The following is a 21,644-nucleotide window of genomic DNA, read 5'->3' as shown; positions in this document are numbered from 1 at the left end:
CAATCGAATCTCGGGCAAGTAACATACCGATGACAAAGGGAACAACGTATGTTGTTATGCGGTCTGACCGATAAAGATCTTCGTAGAATACGTAGGAGCCAATATGGGCATCCAGGTCCCGCTATTGGTTATTGACCAGAGAGGTGTCTCGGTCATGTCTACATAGTTCTCGAACCCGTAGGGTCCGCACGCTTAACGTTCGTTGACGATATAGTACTATATGAGTTATGTATGTTGATGACCGAATGTTGTTCGGAGTCCGGGATGAGATCACGGACATGACGAGGAACTCTGGAATGGTCCGGAGATAAAGTTTGGTATATGGGATAGTAGTGTTTGATCTCCGGAAGGGTTCCGGAATTCACCGGAAGGGGTTCCGGATGTTTCCCGAAATGTTTGGGCACGAGAACACTTTATCTGGGCCAAAGGGGAAAGCCCACGAGGCTTTTGGAAAGTGCAAAAGGAAGTTTTGCGGAGACCAGAGGCTAGACGCCAGGAACCCTGGCGTCTAGGGGGTAGACGCCGGGAACCCTGGTGTCTAGCCCTGGAGTCCGAGAAGGACTCTTGCTTTTCGGGTGAAACCGACTTTGAGGAGGCTTTTACTTCAAGTTTCGATCCCAGGGCTCAACATATAAATAGAGGGGTAGGGCTAGCACCAAAGAGACATCAAGAAACACCAAGCCGTGTGTTGTCAACCCCGTCCCCTCTAGTTTATCCTCCGTCATAGTTTTCGTAGTGCTTAGGCGAAACCCTGCGGAGATTGTTCTTCACCAACACCGTCACCACGCCGTCGTGCTGCCGGAACTCATCTACTACTTCGCCCCTCTTGCTGGATCGAGAAGGCGAGGACGTCACCAAGCCGAACATGTGCAGAACTCGGAGGTGCCGTGCTTTCGGTACTTGGATCGGTCGGACGTGAAGATGTACGACTACATCAACCGCGTTGATATAACACTTCCGCGGACGGTCTACGAGGGTACGTAGACAACACTCTCCCCTCTCGTTGCTATGCATCACCATGATCTTGCATGTGCGTAGGAAATTTTTTGAAATTACTACGTTCCCCAACAATGGTTTCCTGACTATGGACATTAGCTGTGAACAACGAGATCACATCATTAGGAGAATGATGTGATGGACAAGACCCAATCCTAAGCATAGCTTAAAGATCGTGTAGTTTGTTTGCTAGAGCTTTTCCAAATGTCAAGTATCATTTCCTTAGACCATGAGATTGTGCAACTCCCGGATACCGTAGGAGTGCTTTGGGTGTGCCAAACGTCACAACGTAAATGGGTGACTATAAAGGTGCACTACGGGTATCTCCGAAAGTGTCTGTTCGGTTGGACCGAATCGAGACTGGGATTTGTCACTCCGTATGACGGAGAGGTATCTATGGGCCCACTCGGTAATGCATCATCATAATGAGCTCAATGTGACCAAGTGGTTGATCACGGGATCATGCATTACGGTACGAGTAAAGTGACTTGCCGGTAACGAGATTGAACGAGGTATTGGGATACCGACGATCGAGTCTTGGGCAAGTAACGTACCGATTGACAAAGGGAATTGTATATGGGATTGATTGAATCCTCGACATCGTGGTTCATCTGATGAGATCATCGAGGAGCATGTGGGAGCCAACATGGGTATCCAGATCCCGTTGTTGGTTATTAACCGGAGAGTCGTCTCGGTCATGTCTGCGTGTCTCCCGAACCCGTAGGGTCTACACACTTAAGGTTCGGTGACACTAGGGTTGTTGAGATATTAGTATACAGTAACCCGAAAGTTGTTCGAAGTCCCGGATGGGATACCAGACGTCACGAGGAGTTCCGTAATGGTCCGGAGGTGAAGATTTATATATAGGAAGTCAAGTTTCGGCCATCCGGAAAGTTTTGGGGGTAATCGGTATTGTACCGTGACCACCGGAAGGGTCCCGAGGGTCAACCGGGTGGGGCCACCTATCCTGGAGGGCCCCATGGGCTGAAGTGGGAGGGGAACCAGCCCCTGGTGGGCTGGTGCACCCCCCCCCATGGGCCTCCCCCTGCGCCTAGGGTTGGAAACCCTAGGGGTGGGGCGCCCCACTTGGCTTGGGGGGCAAGCCACCCCCTTGGCCGCCGCCCCCCCCTTGGAGATCCCATCTCCTAGGGCCGGCGCCCCCCCTAGGGGTCCTATATATAGTGGGGGGAGGGAGGGCAGCCGCACCCTAGCCCCTGGCGCCTCCCTCTCCCTCCCGTGACACCTCTCCCTCTCGCTAAGCTTGGCGAAGCCCTGCCGAGATCACCGTTGCTTCCACCACCACGCCGTCGTGCTGCTGGATCTCCATCAACCTCTCCTTCCCCTTGCTGGATCAAGTTGGAGGAGACGTCTTCCCAACCGTACGTGTGTTGAACACGGAGGTGTCGTCCGTTCGGCGCTAGGTCATCGGTGATTTGGATCACGACGAGTACGACTCCATCAACCCCGTTCTCTTGAACGCTTCCGCTCGTGATCTACAAGGGTATGTAGATGGACTCCCCTCTCCCTCGTTGCTAGATGACTCCATAGATTGATCTTGGTGATGCGTAGAAAATTTTAAAATTCATCTACGTTCCCCAACACTCATAACTATGCTCAATTCTGTCAATTGCTCAACAATAATTTGTTCACCCACCATAGAATACTTATGCTCTTGAGAGAAGCCACTAGTGAAACCTATGGCCCCGGGGTCTCTTTCTCATCATATTAATCTCCATCACTTTATTATTGATTTGCTTTTACTTTGCCTTTTACTTTTTACTTTGCATCTCTATACCAAAAATACCAAAAATATTATTTATCATCTTTATCAGATCTCACTTTCGTAAGTGACCCTGAAGGGATTGACAACACCTAAGCGTGTTGGTTGCGTTGAGCTATTGTTTTTGTGTAGGTACGAGGGACTCGCGCATAGCCTCCTACTGGATTGATACCTTGGTTCTCAAAACTTGAGGGAAATACTTATGCTACTTTGCTGCATCATCCTCTCCTCTTCGGGGAAATCCAACGCAGTGCTCAAGAGGTAGCACAACACACTAGCATCATATGGTGTTGGAGAGGGCTTGCAGTCACTGTAGCCAAAACGACTCAAGATCTTTTCCACATAGTGAGATTGAAGCAATGTGATCCCACCATCATCGTCTCTCAACAACTTGATGTTCAGAATGACATCATCCACTCCTAAATCTTTCATCTCAAAACAACGAGATAGAAAGTCCTTGACCTCCTTAATAACATTCAAATTTGTTCTGAAAATCAATATGTCATCAACATACAAGCAAAGGATAACTCCCTCGCCCCCACCATGGCGATAGTACACACATTTGTCAGCTTCGTTTACAACAAAGCCTGCAGCTATTAAAGTTCTTTCAAACTTCTCATACCACTGTTTGGGTGCTTGCTTGAGTCCATACAAAGACTTTAGCAACTTGCACACTTTTCCTTCCCGACCATCTAGTAAAACCCATCTGGTTGTTCCATATAGATTTCCTCGTCCAACTCTCCATTTAGGAAAGCAGACTTAACATCCATTTGATGAACGAGAAGATCATGTGAGGCAGCTAGTGAAAGTAGAACTCAAATAGTGGTCAATCGAGCCACAGGTGAGTAAGTATCAAAAAAGTCTTCACCTTCCTTTTGGGTATAACCCTTAGCCACGAGCCGAGCCTTGTACTTTTCAATAGTACCATCAGGCCTAAGCTTCTTCTTGAATACCCATTTACATCCTATAGGTTTGCACCCATAAGGACGATCAGTTATCTCCCAAGTTTCATTCGCCAAGATGGAATCCATCTCGCTACGAACTGCTTCCTTCCAGTAGTCAGCATCTTCATATGCATAGGCCTCTGAAATAGAATTGGGAGTGTCATCTATGAGATACACAAGAAAATCATCACCAAAGGACTTTGCAGTCCTCTGTCTCTTGCTCCTAGTAGGAACTTCATTGTTCTCCTCCACAAGACTTTCAAAGTGTTCCACCAAAATGGCAGGTTCGGTAATTGTAACTGGTTCCTGATTCGATGAACTAGGCATCTCCTGATTAGATGAGGTAGCTATATCCTTCATGGGAAAGATATCTTCAAAGAAAGTCGCATCATTCGACTCCATGATCGTACCGACATGCATGTAAGGTACCTCAGATTTTACAACCAAGAATCTATAGCCAATGCTATGAAAAGCATATCCCAGGAAAACACAATCCATAGTCTTTGGTCCAAGCTTCCGCTTCTTTGGAATTGGCACATTGACTTTCGCCAAACAACCCCATGTTCGTAGATAAGAGAGTTTTAACCTTTTCTTCTCTCATTCCTCGAATGGAGTTATTTCTTTCTTCTTTGTGGGAACTCGGTTTAGGACATGACATGTTGTCAATATCGCCTCCCTCCACCATGCCTTGGAGAGACCCGATGTGTCTAACATGGCGTTAACCAAATCAGTTAGAGTACGGTTCTTTCTTTCAGCCACCCCATTTGACTGAGGTGAGTAGGGAGGCGTCCTCTCATGGATTATACCATGCTCCGCACAAAAAGCATCAAATTCATTGGAAAAATACTCTCCACCACGGTCGGACCTAAGCCTCTTGATTTTTTGATCAAGTTGGTTTTCCACTTCAGCTTTATAGAACTTGAAAAAATTCAAAGCCTCATCCTTAGAGTTTAGAAGATACACACGGCAGTATCTAGTGGGGTCGTCAATTAACATCATGAAATATTTCTTTCCACCTTTTGTCAAAACACCATTCATTTCACATAGATCTGAATGTATGAGCTCTAGTGGTGCAAGATTTCTCGTTTCCGCAGTCGTGTGACACTTACGAGGTTGCTTAGCTTGCACACAAACTTGACACTTAGATCCCTTGATAGTGGTGAAACTAGGGATTAAGTTCAACTTCGCTAGTCGCGACATGCAACCAAAGTTAATATGAAAAAGACGTGAATGCCACACATTTGATTCACTATTGTTGCAAACATGATTAACAACTTTATTGCAAACATCTGATAAGGATAAACGAAACAGGCTTCCTGACTCATAGCCTTTACCAAGAAAGGTTCCATACTTGGATATTACAAATTTATTCGACTCAAAGACAAGCTTATAGCCGTCTCTACACAGAAGAGATCCGCTAACAAGATTTTTATTGACGGAGGGGACATAATGCACGTTCTTCAGCCGCACGATCTTCCCCGAAGTAAACTTCAGATCGACCGTGCCAACACCACGAACAGAAGCACTTGAACCGTTGCCCATCAGCACGGTTGAAGTCCCTGCGGTCTGGTAAGACGTAAACATGGAAATATCACCGCATACATGCACATTAGCACCCGTGTCAATCAACCAATCAGGAGAATGACATACTGAAAGAATAGTGGGAAATATACCATACCCAGCATCCTTCATGTTAGTGTCTCCAATGACAACATTAGCGGTCTTGCCGCCTTTCCCAGGATGACGCTTGTCATAGCGATAGGGCAACTAGGAGCCCAATGATCAGGATCCCCACACACATGACAAACACCTTTCTTCTTGTCATTCTTCTTCTTGAAGTTCGTGTGTTGCACAGCCTTGTTCTTCCCATCAAACTTTGCTTTACCATCAAACTTGCCCTTGTTATTGAACTTGTGGGGCTGGAAGTTCTTCTTCTGTACCAAATTGGCACTAGATCCTCCCTCAATACCTCGAGCACGTGTGTCCTTTGCTCTCACATTTTCTTCCACATCAAGAGTACCAATGAGATCCGGAATGGAAAACTCCTGCCTCTTATGCTTCAGTAAGGTAGCAAAGTGCGGTTCCGGAGGCCTACTGTCCTGACCTGCGGTGCACGCCTGCGACGGGAGGTGAAGCAATGGAGGGAGACGAAGCAAACAGGCAGCGGCCGAAGAGGCGCGCAACCCGCGGTGCATTGTGACGAGGCGTGGCGTGGCGTGGCGTGGCGTGGCGTGGCGAGGCGGGCGGCGGAGGAGGAGCGCGTGTGGATGTCCCTCTTGTTCTCATCCTCATACATGTGGAGAAAGAGCCTCCCTTATAAAGAGGTCCAACTCCCTCTAAACTAGCAATGTGGGACTAAACTTTGTTCCACCTCTTGCCTTGCACGAATGGGCTGCGTGGGTCTTTAGGATTTATTAGGAATTTCTGAAACTGCTATTGGGCTATGCCCAAAAATAGACAAAATTCCAGCACCACCCTCAGGTTTCAAATTGTGTTCACGAAGGATTAGGAATATAGAACCGGAGAATTTCCAGTTTTTTCTTCAGGGTTTGGTTTTTCTTCAGTTTCCCCTTGGGTTTTTTTTAATATACAGTAAAAAAATATGCCTGGACATTTACTGAGTGTATGATGCACTTTTTCAAATATATGTTGAACATTTTATAAATACACACTAAAAGTTTTATTTAGCATACAATGTACTTTTTTACATGCAGTGAACTTTTTAAAAATGATGTTGAACTTGTCTCTAATATACAGTGATATTTCAATATAGTCTAGGCTTTTTTAAATATGAGTTCGCCAACATGGGTTTTTCTAATATACCTTTCCGATTTTTAATATGAGTTTTAAATTCTTTGAGCTCTATAGAAAAAGTCAGCAATTTTAGAAGAAAAACAAATGCCATGAATACTGCAAAGCATAAACAAAGAAAACCCGCTCAAATGAGCTCGCCAACATGGGCGGCCCATTTAGGACGTCAGGTCGTTTATTTGATGCTAACGCGTGTCAAATAGGAGCATTCACCAAACACCAGGAATGAAATTATCTCCTGGCTAATATATTGCCCATGTGCTGCAACGAGGACATACATATTCTCTAATGGTTCGAAATCAATCTTGTCTGACATATACTTTACGTCCATCATATTTTATATTTTCGTAAGATTTAATTTGATTTGGGTATGGGTAAAGGAAGGCAAGAAAAGTTTTGATTTAGTTCAGGTTCTCGTAATATTTAATTTGATTTTGGGCATGCATGAGGAAACATAAGAAAAATTTGACTTAGTTGAAATTTTGTTAAGATTTAATTAAATTTCATTGAGTTAATGCAGGATGTGTTCTAGAAAAAAGTACCAATTTGGTTTAGATTATTACAAGTTACTCTATTTATGTCGTTTTTTGTGTTGCGTCTGTTGACATTACTGAAAAACTCAATTGAAACCAAAAGGAAAAGAAGACATGGAAAAGAGAAAACCAAAGAAGCTAAGACAAACCTGCTGAAATCACTAATTAAGGAGCACTCTTTGTAAAGGTCACTCTAACCTCCCCATGTTGCGACAAGTGGCGCACTGCATGTGAGCCACTTGCCGCAACCGAGAGTTTTCCTTTCTTTCGTACATTTGTTTATTCAAAACGTCTGGTCTCTTAAATTGTGCATTTAAATCCCAACTCATTTTCACCGTTTGATTTCTCGTGTGTTGATAGGTTTATCGAACTTTTTATATGAAAAAACAGACAAAAAACAAAACCGGAAGCATGCTTTTTTACTTATTTTTTCTTTTCTGAAGTGACACAGTTGCGCCTCTCGTGAAAGCAAATGTGTGCATCCACAAGAAGCAAATAGGTGCCTCTCACGGAAAAAGAAAAACACATGTAACTTTGCCTCTAGTGGAAGCAAGACTGTGCCCCCACGTGAAGTTTGTGACTTTAGAGGAAGAAAAAGAAAAGAAAACATGTTTTGTGTTTTTTTGTCTCTCTCACGAAAACAAATCTGTGCCTTCACGCGAAATAAAATTGTGCCTCCCACAGAAGCGAAAGAAAAACAAAACACATTTTTTTATCTTTCCGAGCTATACAGTAGTGCCTCTCGCCGAAGCAAATCTGACTCTCTACAAGAAGTAAATCGGTGCCTCTCATGAAAGAAAAGGAAAAAAAGAAAACGCATTTTTTCGCATGTAAAAAACATCAAAAAATTTGTCCAAAAACCTAAGAAAACCGGATAAAAACCAAAAAGGCAAGAAAACAAAAAGAATCATCTAAAACCCAATAACACATATAGAAAAAAAATGAAATTCTGAAGAAGCGTCCAGCATGCCACGTGGTGGTGGCTGAGAGTACACCAAGTGACGCGCTCTCAGACCACCAAAAATGACCTTTATAGGAGCCCGCAACAAGTACTCAGCTAGTTGCTCCCCCAAACCTCCCAAATGTTTTTTTTAAGTATGGAGATTCTTTTTGAGACAAAAGTACAAACATACATACGGGCAGTTTTTTTATGTCTTCACTAGCAAAAGAGCCCGTGCGTTGCAACGGGGGAGAAAACATAACACACGGTCTTAACTCAACAACCATCACTCAAGACCACAATAGGTCCATCTACTTTAATTTTGCGAGGCATCATATTTGTGTTGCCACTTATCCTCCTTCTCACCCTCGCCGGTGATGGTCTCGGTGTTCACACAAAATAACAAAAAACGTGTGTTGAATATGGTTAATCCTAAGACGTCTCTCTCTCTCCCTCTCTCCTCCTTCCCCCCCTCCCCTCTCTCACTTTCTCTCACTCTCGCGATGAGAAATCTGTTGCTTTCCCCTGCGACATTTTTCAGAGGTATGCATGTGTAGTTATCGATGTTTTCTTTTTCCTATATGGTTATAGTGGGGTGTTTATTTGCAATCTGGATCTCCGCTGGTATGAAAAAAACGGATCTTGTGCTATAAATATTTAACAGGTAAAATTAACATCATATTCTTTAAAACACAAATTTTTATAGCATTTTCCAATGAAAGTACTTTTTATTTTACTAGCAGAAGAGCCCGTGCGTTGCAACAGGAGAGAAAACATAACACGCGCTCTTAACTCAACAACCATCACTCAAGATCACAATAGGTCCATCTCTTTTAATTTTTGTGAGGCATCATATTTCTGTTGCCGCTTATCCTCCTTCTCACCCTCACCGATGATGGCCTCGGTGTTCACACAAAACAACCCAAAACGTGTGTTGAATATGGTTAATCCTAAGGCGTCTCTCTCTTCCTCTCTCTCTCCTCCCTCTCTCTCTCCCTCTCTCTCTCGCTCGCTTTCTCTCACTCTCGCGACGAGAAATCTGTTGTTTTCCCCTGCGACATTTTTCAGAGGTATGCATGTGTAGTTATTGATGTTTTCTTTTCCGTATATAGTTATAGTAGCGTGTTTATTTGCAATCCGGATCGCCGCCGGTATGAAAAAAACAAATCTTGCGCTATAAATTATAATTTTTCTTCCATAATAATATTTTAAAAATATTTAACGGGTAAAATTAACATCATATTTGGATTCCACATATTTTTCAAATAAAATTTCATATATAATATTTTAAAATCGAAGTTATGGTTTAAAAGATGCAAATAATTTAGAAAACCATTTGGTTTGACTAAAATATATTCAAAATAATATTTAAAATACTTAACAGGTAAAAATAATCTCATATTCATATTCTACATACTTTTCTAATCAAATTTCATATATAACATGTTCAAATCGAAGTTACGGTTTAAAAGATATGGATGATTTTAAAAAGCATTTGTTTGACTTAAATGTGATCTGCGAATGAATTACCTAAAACATTAGGGGGGGTTTCGAAAAATGTAAAATAACGGTTCGGGTGTGACTTAAATCTGGACGGCGGGTTGATTTCAAGAAAAGACAGGGACTTTTGTGTAAAATACGAAAATAACGATTCATTTTACCTTAAAACAGGACTACGGGTTGAATTCTTTGAAATAGAGGGACTTTTTTGAAAAATGCCATGACGGATGAAAGAAACCCAATTTGCTTTATTATTAGACTAGCAAAAGAGCCCGTGCGTTACAACAGGAGAGAAAACATAACTCACGCTCTTAACTCAACAACCATCACTCAATGTCACAATAGTTCCATCTCCTTTATTTTTGCGAGGCATCATATTTGTGTTGTCGCTTATCCTCCTTCTCACCCTCATCGTCGATGGCCTCGGTGTTCACACAAAACAACAAAAAACGTGTGTTGAATATAGTTAATTCTAAGATGTCTCTCCCTCTCTCCTCCCTCTCCCTCTCTCTCTCTCTCTCGCTATGAGAAATCTGTTGTTTTTTCCTGCGACATTTTTCAGAGGTATGCATGTGTAGTTATCGATGTTTTCTTTTTCCCTATATGGTTATAGTGGGGTATTTATTTGTTGGGGAACATTGCAGAAAACAAACAATTTCCTACGGATTCACCAAGATCCATCTATGAGATCATCTAGCAACGAGTGATCGGATTGCATCTACATACCTTTGTAGATCACATGTGGAAGCGTTCAAAGAACGGGGATGAGGAAGTCGTACTCGACGTGATCCAAATCACCGGAGATCCTAGCACCGAACGGACGGCACCTCCGTGTTCAACACACGTACGGTCAGCGTGACGTCTCCTCCTTCTTGATCCAGCAAGGGGGGAGGAGAAGTTGATGAAGATCCAGCAGCACGACGGCGTGGTGGTGGATGCAGCAGGCACCGCAGCAGGGCTTTGCCGTTCTTCTGCGAGAGGGAGAGGTGTAGCAGGGGAGAGGGAGGCACCAAGAGTCAAGGGTGCGGCCGCCCCTCCCTCCCCCCCCCCCTTTATATAGGCTCCCCAAGGGGGGCGCCGGCCCTAGGAGATGGGATCTCCTAGGGGGGGCGCCGGCCAAGGGTGGAGTGGCCCCCAAGGCAAGTGGCCCCCCCACCCTAGGGTTTCCAACCCTAGGCGCAGGGGGTGGGCCAAGGGGGGCGCACCAGCCCACTATGGGCTGGTTCCCCTCCCCACTTCAGCCCATGGGGCCCTCCGGGATGGGTGGTCCCACCCGGTGGACCCCCGGGACCCATCCGGTGGTCCCGGTACAATACCGGTGACCCCCGAAACTCTCCCGATGGCCGAAACTGCACTTCATATATATAATTCTTCACCTCCGGACCATTCCGGAACTCCTCGTGACGTCCGAGATCTCATCCGGGACTCCGAACAACTTTCAGGTTACTGCATATTCATATCTCTACAACCCTAGCATCACCGAACCTTAAGTGTGTAGACCCTAGGGGTTCGGGAGACATGTAGACATGACCGAGATGGCTCTCCGGTCAATAACCAACAGCGGGATCTGGATACCCATGTTGGCTCCCACATGCTCCTCGATGATCTCATCGGATGAACCACGATGTCGAGGATTCAAGCAACCCCGTATACAATTCCCTTTGTCAATCGGTATGTTACTTGCCCGAGATTCGATCGTCGGTATCCCAATACCTCGTTCAATCTCGTTACCAGTAAGTCACTTTACTCATACCGTAATGCATGATCTCGTGACCACACACTTGGTCACTTTGAGCTCATTATGATGATGCATTACCGAGTGGGCCCAGAGATACCTCTCCGTCATACGGAGTGACAAATCCCAGTCTTGATACGTGTCAACCCAACAGACACTTTCGGAGATACCCGTAGTATACCTTTATAGTCACCCAGTTACGTTGTGACGTTTGGTACACGCAAAGCACTCCTACGGTATCCGGGAGTTACACGATCTCATGGTCTAAGGAAAAGATACTTGACGTTGGAAAAACTCTAGCAAACGAACTATACGATCTTGTGCTATGTTTAGGATTGGGTCTTGTCCATCACATCATTCTCCTAATGATGTGATCTCGTTATCAATGACATCCAATGTCCATAGTCAGGAAACCATGACTATCTGTTGATCAACGAGCTAGTCAACTAGAGGCTTACTAGGGACATGTTGGTGTCTATGTATTCACACATGTATTACGATTTCTGGATAACAAAATTATAGCATGAATAAAAGTCAATTATCATGAACAAGGAAATATAATAATAATCCTTTTATTATTGCCTCTAGGGCATATTTCCAACAGTCTCCCACTTGCACTAGAGTCAATAATCTAGTTACATTGTGATGAATCGAACACCCATGGAATTCTGGTGTTGATCATGTTTTGCTCTAGGGAGAGGTTTAGTCAACGGATCTGCTACATTCAGGTTCGTATGTACTTTACAAATATCTATGTCTCCATCTTGAACATTTTCATGAATGGAGTTGAAGCGACGCTTGATGTGCCTGGTCTTCTTGTGAAACCTGGGCTCCTTGGCAAGTGCAATAGCTCCAGTGTTGTCACAGAAGAGTTTGATCGGCCCCGACGCATTGGGTATGACTCCTAGGTCGGTGATGAACTCCTTCACCCAAATTGCTTCATGCGCTGCCTCCGAGGCTGCCATGTACTCCGCTTCACATGTAGATCCCGCCACGACGCTCTGCTTGCAACTGCACCAGCTTACTGCCCCACCATTCAAAATATACACGTATCCGGTTTGTGACTTAGAGTCATCCAGATCTGTGTCGAAGCTAGCATCGACGTAACCCTTTACGACGAGCTCTTCGTCACCTCCATAAACGAGAAACATTTCCTTAGTCCTTTTCAGGTACTTCGGGATATTCTTGGCCGCTGTCCAGTGTTCCTTGCCGGGATTACTTTGGTACCTACCTACCAAACTTACGGCAAGGTTTACATCAGGTCTGGTACACAGCATGGCATACATAATAGAACCTATGGCTGAGGCATAGGGGATGACACTCATCTCTTCTATATCTTCTGCCGTGGTCGGACCTTGCAACACAGGCAAGAACCCCTTCTTAGACTGATCCATATTGAACTTCTTCAATATCTTATCAAGGTATGTGCTTTGTGAAAGACCTATGAGGCGTCTTGATCTATCTCTATAGATCTTGATGCCTAATATATAAGCAGCTTCTCCAAGGTCCTTCATTGAAAAACTCTTATTCAAGTAGGCCTTAATGCTGCCCAAAAGCTCTATATCATTTCCCATCAAAAGTATGTCATCTACATATAATATGAGAAATGCTACAGAGCTCCCACTCACTTTCTTGTAAACGCATGCTTCTCCATAAGTCTGCATAAACCCAAACGCTTTGATCATCTCATCAAAGCGAATGTTCCAACTCTGAGATGCTTGCACCAGCCCATAAATCGAGCGTTGGAGCTTGCACACCTTGTTAGCATTCTTAGGATCGACAAAACCTTCCGGTTGCATCATATACAATTCTTCCTTAAGGAAACCATTAAGGAATGCCGTTTTGACGCCCATTTGCCATATCTCATAATCATATAATGCGGCAATTGCTAACATGATTCAGACGGACTTCAGCTTCGCTACCGGTGAGAAAGTCTCATCATAGTCAACCCCTTGAACTTGTTGTTAACCCTTAGTGACAAGCCGAGCTTTATAGATGGTCACATTACCATCCGCGTCTGTCTTCTTCTTAAAGATCCATTTATTTTCTATGGCTCGCCCCTCAACGGGCAAATCAGTCAAAGTCCATACTTCGTTTTCATACATGGATCCTATCTCGGATTTCATGGCTTCCAGCCATTTGTCGGAATCCGGGCCCACCATCGCTTCTTCATAGTTCGAAGGTTCACCGTTGTCTAACAACATGATTTCCAAGACAGGGTTGCCGTACCACTCTGGTGCGGAACATGTCCTTGTGGACCTACGAAGTTCAGTAGCAACTTGATCTGAAGTTTCATGATCATCATCATTAACTTCCTTTCTAGTCGGTGCAGGCACCTCAGGAACATTTTCTTGAGTTGCGCCATTTTCCGGTTCAAGAGGTAATACTTCATCAAGTTCTACTTTCCTCCCACTTACTTCTTTTGAGAGAAACTCCTTCTCTAGAAAGGATCCATTCTTGGCAACAAAGATCTTTCCTTCGGATCTGAGGTAGAAGGTATACCCAATAGTTTCTTTAGGGTATCCTATGAAGACGCATTTTTCCGACTTGGGTTCGAGCTTTTCAGGTTGAAGTTTCTTGACATAAGCATCACATCCCCAAACTTTTAGAAACAACAGCTTAGGTTTCTTCCCAAACCATAATTCATACGGTGTCGTCTCAACGGATTTTGATGGATCCCTGTTTAAAGTGAATGCGGCAGTCTCTAAAGCATAGCCCCAAAATTATAGTGGTAAATCGGTAAGAGACATCATAGATCGCACCATATTTAATAGAGTGCGATTACGACGTTCGGACACACCATTACGCTGAGGTGTTCTAGGCGGCATGAGTTGTGAAACTATTCCACTTTTTCTTAAGTGTGTGCCAAATTCGTGACTCAAGTATTCTCCTCCACGATCTGATCGCAAGAACTTAATTTTCCTGTCACGTTGATTCTCAACCTCACTCTGAAATTCCTTGAACCTTTCAAAGGTCTCAGACTTGTGTTTCATCAAGTAGACATACCCATATCTACTCAAGTCATCAGTGAGGGTGAGAACATAACGATAACCACCGCGAGCCTCAACACTCATTGGACTGCACACATCAGTATGTATGATTTCCAATAAGTTGGTTGCTCGCTCCATTGTTCCTGAGAACAGAGTCTTGGTCATTTTACCCATGAGGCATGGTTCGCACGTGTCAAATGATTCATAATCAAGAGACTCTAAAAGTCCATCTGCATGGAGCTTCTTCATGCGTTTGACACCTATGTGACCAAGGCGGCAGTGCCACAAGTATGTGGGACTATCATTATCAACCTTACATCTGTTGGTACTCACACTATGAATATGTGTAGCATTACGCTCGAGATTCATTAAGAATAAACCATTCACCCTCAGAGCATGACCATAAAACATATCTCTCATATAAATAGAACAACCATTATTTTCGGATTTAAATGAGTAGCCATCTCGTATTAAACGAGATCCTGATACAATGTTCATGCTCAAACTTGGCACTAAATAACAATTATTGAGGTTCAAAACTAATCCCGTAGGTAAATGTAGAGGTAGCGTGCCGACGGCGATCACATCGACCTTGGAACCATTCCCAACGCGCATCGTCACCTCGTCCTTCGCTAGTCTCCGCTTATTCTGTAGCTCCTTCTTTGAGTTACAAATGTGAGCAACTGCACCGGTATCAAATACCCAGGAGCTACTACGAGTACTGGTAAGGTACACATCAATTACATGTATATCACATATACCTTTTGTTTTGCCGGCCTTCTTGTCCGCTAAGTATTTGGGGCAGTTCCACTTCCAGTGACCACTTTCCTTGCAATAAAAGCACTCAGTCTCGGGCTTGGGTCCATTCTTTGGCTTCTTCCCGGCAGCTTGCTTGCCGGGCGCGGCAACTCCCTTGCCGTCCTTCTTGAAGTTCTTCTTACCCTTGCCTTTCTTGAACTTAGTGGTTTTATTCATCATCAACACTTGATGTTCCTTTTTGACTTCTACCTCTGCTGATTTCAGCATTGCAAATACTTCAGGAATGGTCTTTTCCATCCCCTGCATATTGAAGTTCATCACAAAGCTCTTGTAGCTCGGTGGAAGCGACTGAAGGATTCTGTCAATGACCGCGTCATCCGGGAGATTAACTCCCAGCTGAGTCAAGCAGTTGTGTAACCCAGACATAGTGAGTATGTGCTCACTGATAGAACTGTTTACCTCCATCTTACAGCTGAAGAACTTGTCGGAGACTTCATATCTCTCGACCCGGGCATGAGCTTGAAAAACCATTTTCAGCTCTTTGAACATCTCATATGCTCCGTGTCTCTCAAAACGTTTTTGGAGCCCCGGTTCTAAGCTGTAAAGCATGCCGCACTGAACGAGGGAGTAATCATTAGCACGTGTCTGCCAAGCATTCATAACGTCTTGTTCCGCAGGGAGAACAGGTGCGTCACCTAGCGGTGCTTCTAGGACATAATGTTTCTTTGCAGCTATGAGGATGATCCTCGGGTTCCGGACCCAGTCCGTATAATTGTTGTCATCGTCTTTCAGCTTGGTTTTCTCTAGGAAAGCGTTGAAGTTGAGGACAACGTTGGCCATTTGATCTACAAGACATATTGTAAATATTTTAGACTAAGTTCATAATAATTAAGTTCATCTATTTAATGAACTCCCACTCAGATAGACATCCCTCCAGTCATCTAAGTATAACATGATCCGAGTTAACTAGGCCGTGTCCGATCATCACGTGAGACGGACTAGTCAACATCGGTGAACATCTTCATGTTGATCGTATCTTCTATACGATTCATGCTCGACCTTTCGGTCTTCTGTGTTCCGAGGCCATGTCTGTACATGCTAGGCTCGTCAAGTCAACCTAAGTGTTTGCATGTGTAAATCTGTCTTACATCCGTTGTATGTGAACGTTGGAATCTATCACACCCGATCATCACGTGGTGCTTCGAAACAACGAACTGTCGCAACGACGCACAGTTAGGGGGAACACTTTCTTGAAATTATTATGAGGGATCATCTTATTTACTACCGTCGTTCTAAGTAAACAAGATGCAAAAACATGATAAACATCACATGCAATCAAATAATAATAGTGACATGATATGGCCAATATCATATAGCTCCTTTGATCTCCATCTTGGGGCTCCATGATCATCTTGTCACCGGCATGACACCATGATCTCCATCATCATGATCTCCATCATCGTGTCTCCATGAAGTTGCTCGCCAACTATTACTTCTACTACTATGGCTAACACGTTTAGCAATAAAATAAAGTAATTTACATGGCGTTTCTCAATGACACGCAGGTCATACAAAAAATAAAGACAACTCCTATGGCTCCTGCTGGTTGTCATACTCATCGACATGCAAGTCATGATTCCTATTACAATAGCATGAACATCTCATACATCACATATATAACATTCGTCATTCATCACAACTTTGGCCATATCACATCACAAAACACTTGCTGCAAAAACAAGTTAGACGTCCTCTAATTGTTGTTGCAAGTTTTACGTGGCTGCAATAGGGTTCTAGCAAGAACGTTTTCTTACCTACGTGAAAGCCACAACGTGATTTGTCAACTTCTATTTACCCTTCATAAGGACCCTTAGTGGGAGAGACAGACACCCGCCAGCCATCTTATGCAACTAGTGCATGTCAGTCGGTAGAACCGGTCTCACGTAAGCGTACGTGTAAGGTTGGTCCGGGCTGCTTCATCCCACAATACTGCTGAAGCAAAATAAGACTAGTAGCGGCAAGAAAGTTGACAACATCTACGCCCACAACAAATTGTGTTCTACTCGTGCAAAGAGAACTATGCATAGACCTAGCTCATGATGCCACTGTTGGGGAACGTTGCAGAAAACAAAAAAATTCCTACGGTTTCACCAAGATCCATCTATGAGTTCATCTAGCAACGAGTGATCGGATTGCATCTACATACCTTTGTAGATCACGCGCAGAAGCGTTCAAAGAACGGGAATGAGGAAGTCGTACTCGACGTGATCCAAATCACCGGAGATCCTAGCGCCGAACGGACGGCACCTCCGTGTTCAACACACGTACGGTCAGCGTGACGTCTCCTCCTTCTTGATCCAGCAAGGGGGGAGGAGAGGTTGATGAAGATCCAGCAGCACGACGCCGTGGTGGTGGATGCAGCAGTCACCGCAGCAGGGCTTCGCCGTTCTTCTGCGAGAGGGAGAGGTGTAGCAGGGGAGAGGGAGGCGCCAAGAGTCAAGGGTGCGGCTGCCCCTCCCTCCCCCCCCCCCCTTTATATAGGCTCCCCAAGGGAGGGCGCCGGCCCTAGGAGATGGGATCTCCTAGGGGGGCGGCGGCCAAGGGTGGAGTGGCCCCCAAGGCAAGTGGGGCGCCCTCCCCACCCTAGGGTTTCCAACCCTAGGCGCAGGGGGTGGGCCAAGGGGGGCGCACCAGCCCACTATGGGCTGGTTCCCCTCCCCACTTCAGCCCATGGGGCCCTCCGGGATGGGTGGTCCCACCCGGTGGACCCCCGGGACCCATTCGGTGGTCCCGGTACAATACCGGTGACCCCCCGAAACTCTCCCGATGGCTGAAACTGCACTTCCTATATATAATTCTTCACCTCCGGACCATTCCGGAACTCCTCGTGACGTCCGGGATCTCATCCGGGACTCCGAACAACTTTCGGGTTACTGCATATTCATATCTCTACAACCCTAGCGTCACTGAACCTTAAGTGTGTAGACCCTACGGGTTCGGGAGACATGTAGACATGACCGAGATGGCTCTCCGGTCAATAACCAACAGCGGGATCTGGATACCCATGTTGGCTCCCACATGCTCCTCGATGATCTCATCGGATGAACCACGATGTCGAGGATTCAAGCAACCCCGTATACAATTCCCTTTGTCAATCGGTACGTTACTTGCCCGAGATTCGATCGTCGGTATCCCAATACCTCGTTCAATCTCGTTACCGGTAAGTCACTTTACTCGTACTGTAATGCATGATCACGTGACCAGACACTTGGTCACTTTGAGCTCATTATGATGATGCATTACCGAGTGGGCCCAGAGATACCTCTCCGTCATACGGAGTGACAAATCCCAGTCTTGATCCGTGTCAACCCAACAGACACTTTTGGAGATACCCGTAGTATACCTTTATAGTCACCCAGTTACGTTGTGACGTTTGGTACACCCAAAGCACTCCTACGGTATCCGGGAGTTACACGATCTCATGGTCTAAGGAAAAGATACTTGATATTGGAAAAACTCTAGCAAACGAACTATACGATCTTGTGCTATGTTTAGGATTGGGTCTTGTCCATCACATCATTCTCCTAATGATGTGATCTCGTTATCAATGACATCCAATGTCCATAGTCAGGAAACCATGACTATCTGTTGATCAACGAGCTAGTCAACTAGAGGCTTACTAGGGACATGTTGGTGTCTATGTATTCACACATGTATTATGATTTTCGGATAATACAATTATAGCATGAATAAAAAACAATTATCATGAACAAGAAAATATAATAATAATCCTTTTATTATTGCCTCTAGAGCATATTTCCAACATTATTTGCAATCTGAATCGCCGCCGGTATGGGGAAAAATGAATCTTGCGCTATAAATTATAAGTTTTGCTTCCATAACAATATTTTAAAAATATTTAACAGGTAAAATTAACATCTCTACCTACTAATAAACCAGCGATTGCTTCTGGTCGTACGTCATCCGTGTTTTTGCAAAAACGCCCCTCGGTTTCTTTGAAATGAACCCGCAGTCCAAGTTAGAAAACATCTGGGCCAAAGCCAGTCGAGTGCCGCCCGCCCGTACGCGGCTTCGCAGCCACGCTCCCGAGCGCGCCGCCGCCTCGACCTCGCGACCCGCGGGCGACCGGATCCTCGCCGGAGATGAGTGCCGCCGTGCCCTGCTCCCTCCTCTCTTCCTCTGTCTCCTCTCACCTCGCTCATCCCCCGATCTCTCTGTCCCCAGAACGAACAGGAGCATGCCATGGCCTCGGATCCGTGCCGCCATCGCTGGAGAACATCGTTCGCCACCGGTTCTTCGACCACAACTACCGGATCAAGTTGCCCCGCATCCGATCTACCCGTTCCCGGCCACCCCAACCTCGCCTCGTCGTCGGGCGCGTAGAGAGACGGCCATGGCCGCCGGATTCCCAAGAGTCGCCGGCCAAGGTCTTGGAGGAGACCGTCGAGGTCTTGGAGGGGTGGTTCTGGAGCACAAGCTGCGGCGAGTTGTCGACTATGTGACAGAGGAGACCCCCGAGGTCTTGCAAGGGTGGTTCTGGAGCGAAGTGGGATGTGTGTCAGATGAAGGACTCCCTTGTGGCAAACGGCGCTGGGTGCTATCAGCTGGGAAGGCTTCAGGCCGGACCATGGATGGTGCAGCGGGTGAGAGTTGGGGCAGACGGCGAGTGCTATTTCTGGGTTGGCCCTTGAGAGGGAAACCAAGGCAAAATTCAGCCAATTTCAAGTGCATATATATCTATCCCATGGGTTTGAGTCCCTAGCTAACTTGGAGCATTGCACGTATTGTTAAATATAGTTAGTTTCTTTAGTTTACTGGCAATAATTGTGATAGGCAGAGCAGATAGGTGCTTGGATGTTCAATTTGATGCTAAAACTTGTAAAATACGGATTTGCGGTCATCTAACTTGTTGATTGATGCAAATACGGTGCATTCTACTGTATTCAGGTGTACATCCTGCCTACATGGCATGCCAGCAGCCCACATGTCAGTGTGTAGGGATAACATTTTCCAGAGAACTCCCTATATTTTTTGGTCACGCAAAAAAAGTTGAACAGTGTTATAAGAGAAAGGAAATAAATATCATTTAGAGCAGCAGGATTCGAACTACAGATCTTCAGAAGGCAAACACACCAGGTAAACCAACAGGCCTAACGCAGTTTGATGTTTCGGAAGAATAACTAATTGCTCTACTCCCGGCATACCTCGGCCTGCCAGCTCAAATGGGCTATGAGCAGTAGAGCCCATTTTCCACCTTTGATTTTTCTTTAGAAAATTGTATGTAAATTATGGGACGGATGAGTGGATTAATGCAAAACTTTAATGCTCATAGATGAGTGGATTTTTAACATAAAAATAAGGGAGTCGCTAGGTCTCAAACACACGAGGCCGCGACAAAAACACTCTATTGTCTATACATACAGAAGATGATTTGTAAACCAAAAGGTTTGATATAAGCTTGAGTATTATTTTTTTTTGTAAAACATGAGTAATAAAAACATTATACATACAAAAAAATGATTATTAAATAAAATATTTAAATATAAACCTATGTATTATATTAAACACGACTGAATATTCATATCAACAATTTAAATGTTAAATTATGGATATGTTATTACATGGAGATTCAACTATACAAATGCGCATATAATTATTGAAATGTTTGTAAAACTAAAATAATATTTTGGAATTTAAATTTTACAAACATTTGTATTATTTGAAATTATACACACATGTTCATTATTCATAAATACTCCCTCCGTCACATAATATAAAAACATTTTTATACTAGTGTAGTGTCAAAAACGCTTTTATATTATGGGACGGGTGGATACTTTTAATATATAATATTTGTAAAATAATACATGAACAGTTTGAGAGTAAGTTATTTCGTAGGCCATTTGAGCTAACAGGCCCACGTATTTTAAGATGTGGATATAAAAGATAGTTATCCTTATCATGCAATCATCTGTCATTGGCTACCCGTCAAAAAAAAATGTGTCATTGGCTGTGCTGGTTGACCACGTGTGCGTACCTTCTGAAGTTCGTGAGTAAGAATCCCGGCCCCTCTATATATGACGACTTATCATTTTTTTCTCGTACATTATTCAATGACAGGTGGGCCTCACCTGGGCTTTTTTGCGCAATTAAAAAATTCAGGGTGTTATCTAGAAACATTTATTCCAAGCCAATGCCACACATGCAACATGTACGTCCGGATATGGTAGAACACACCGTATTTGCACCACACGACAAGTTAGATGATCACAAATCCGTATTTTACAAGTTTTAGCACCAAACTGAACATGCAACACAAGTTTTATGACTCCCGGTGATATTACCTCTTTTATTTTGATAAGTAGCTGGCATGATGTGATTTACTAAGTATTAATTTGGAAAAACTAGGCCTGGAGATAATATGCCTCCCCGTTTTCCGAGAATAGTGACTTGTGCCGTGATTAAATTCAATAGGTTTATATGATAAGCTTCTTCATCTATCTTAATTTTTACCTCCGTTTATAGAAATCTGGTTGTGTTAACAGTTTGAGACGTCCTTAAAGACCTTGTGGTTGATCTTCATATCCACAATCATCCGTATTTTTGCAAAAACGGATGACGTACGACCAGAAGCA

Source organism: Triticum aestivum, chromosome 5A (genome assembly GCF_018294505.1).
Source record: "Triticum aestivum cultivar Chinese Spring chromosome 5A, IWGSC CS RefSeq v2.1, whole genome shotgun sequence".
Classification (NCBI taxonomy): Eukaryota; Viridiplantae; Streptophyta; class Magnoliopsida; order Poales; family Poaceae; genus Triticum; species Triticum aestivum.
Note: the sequence above shows the minus strand (reverse complement) of the source record.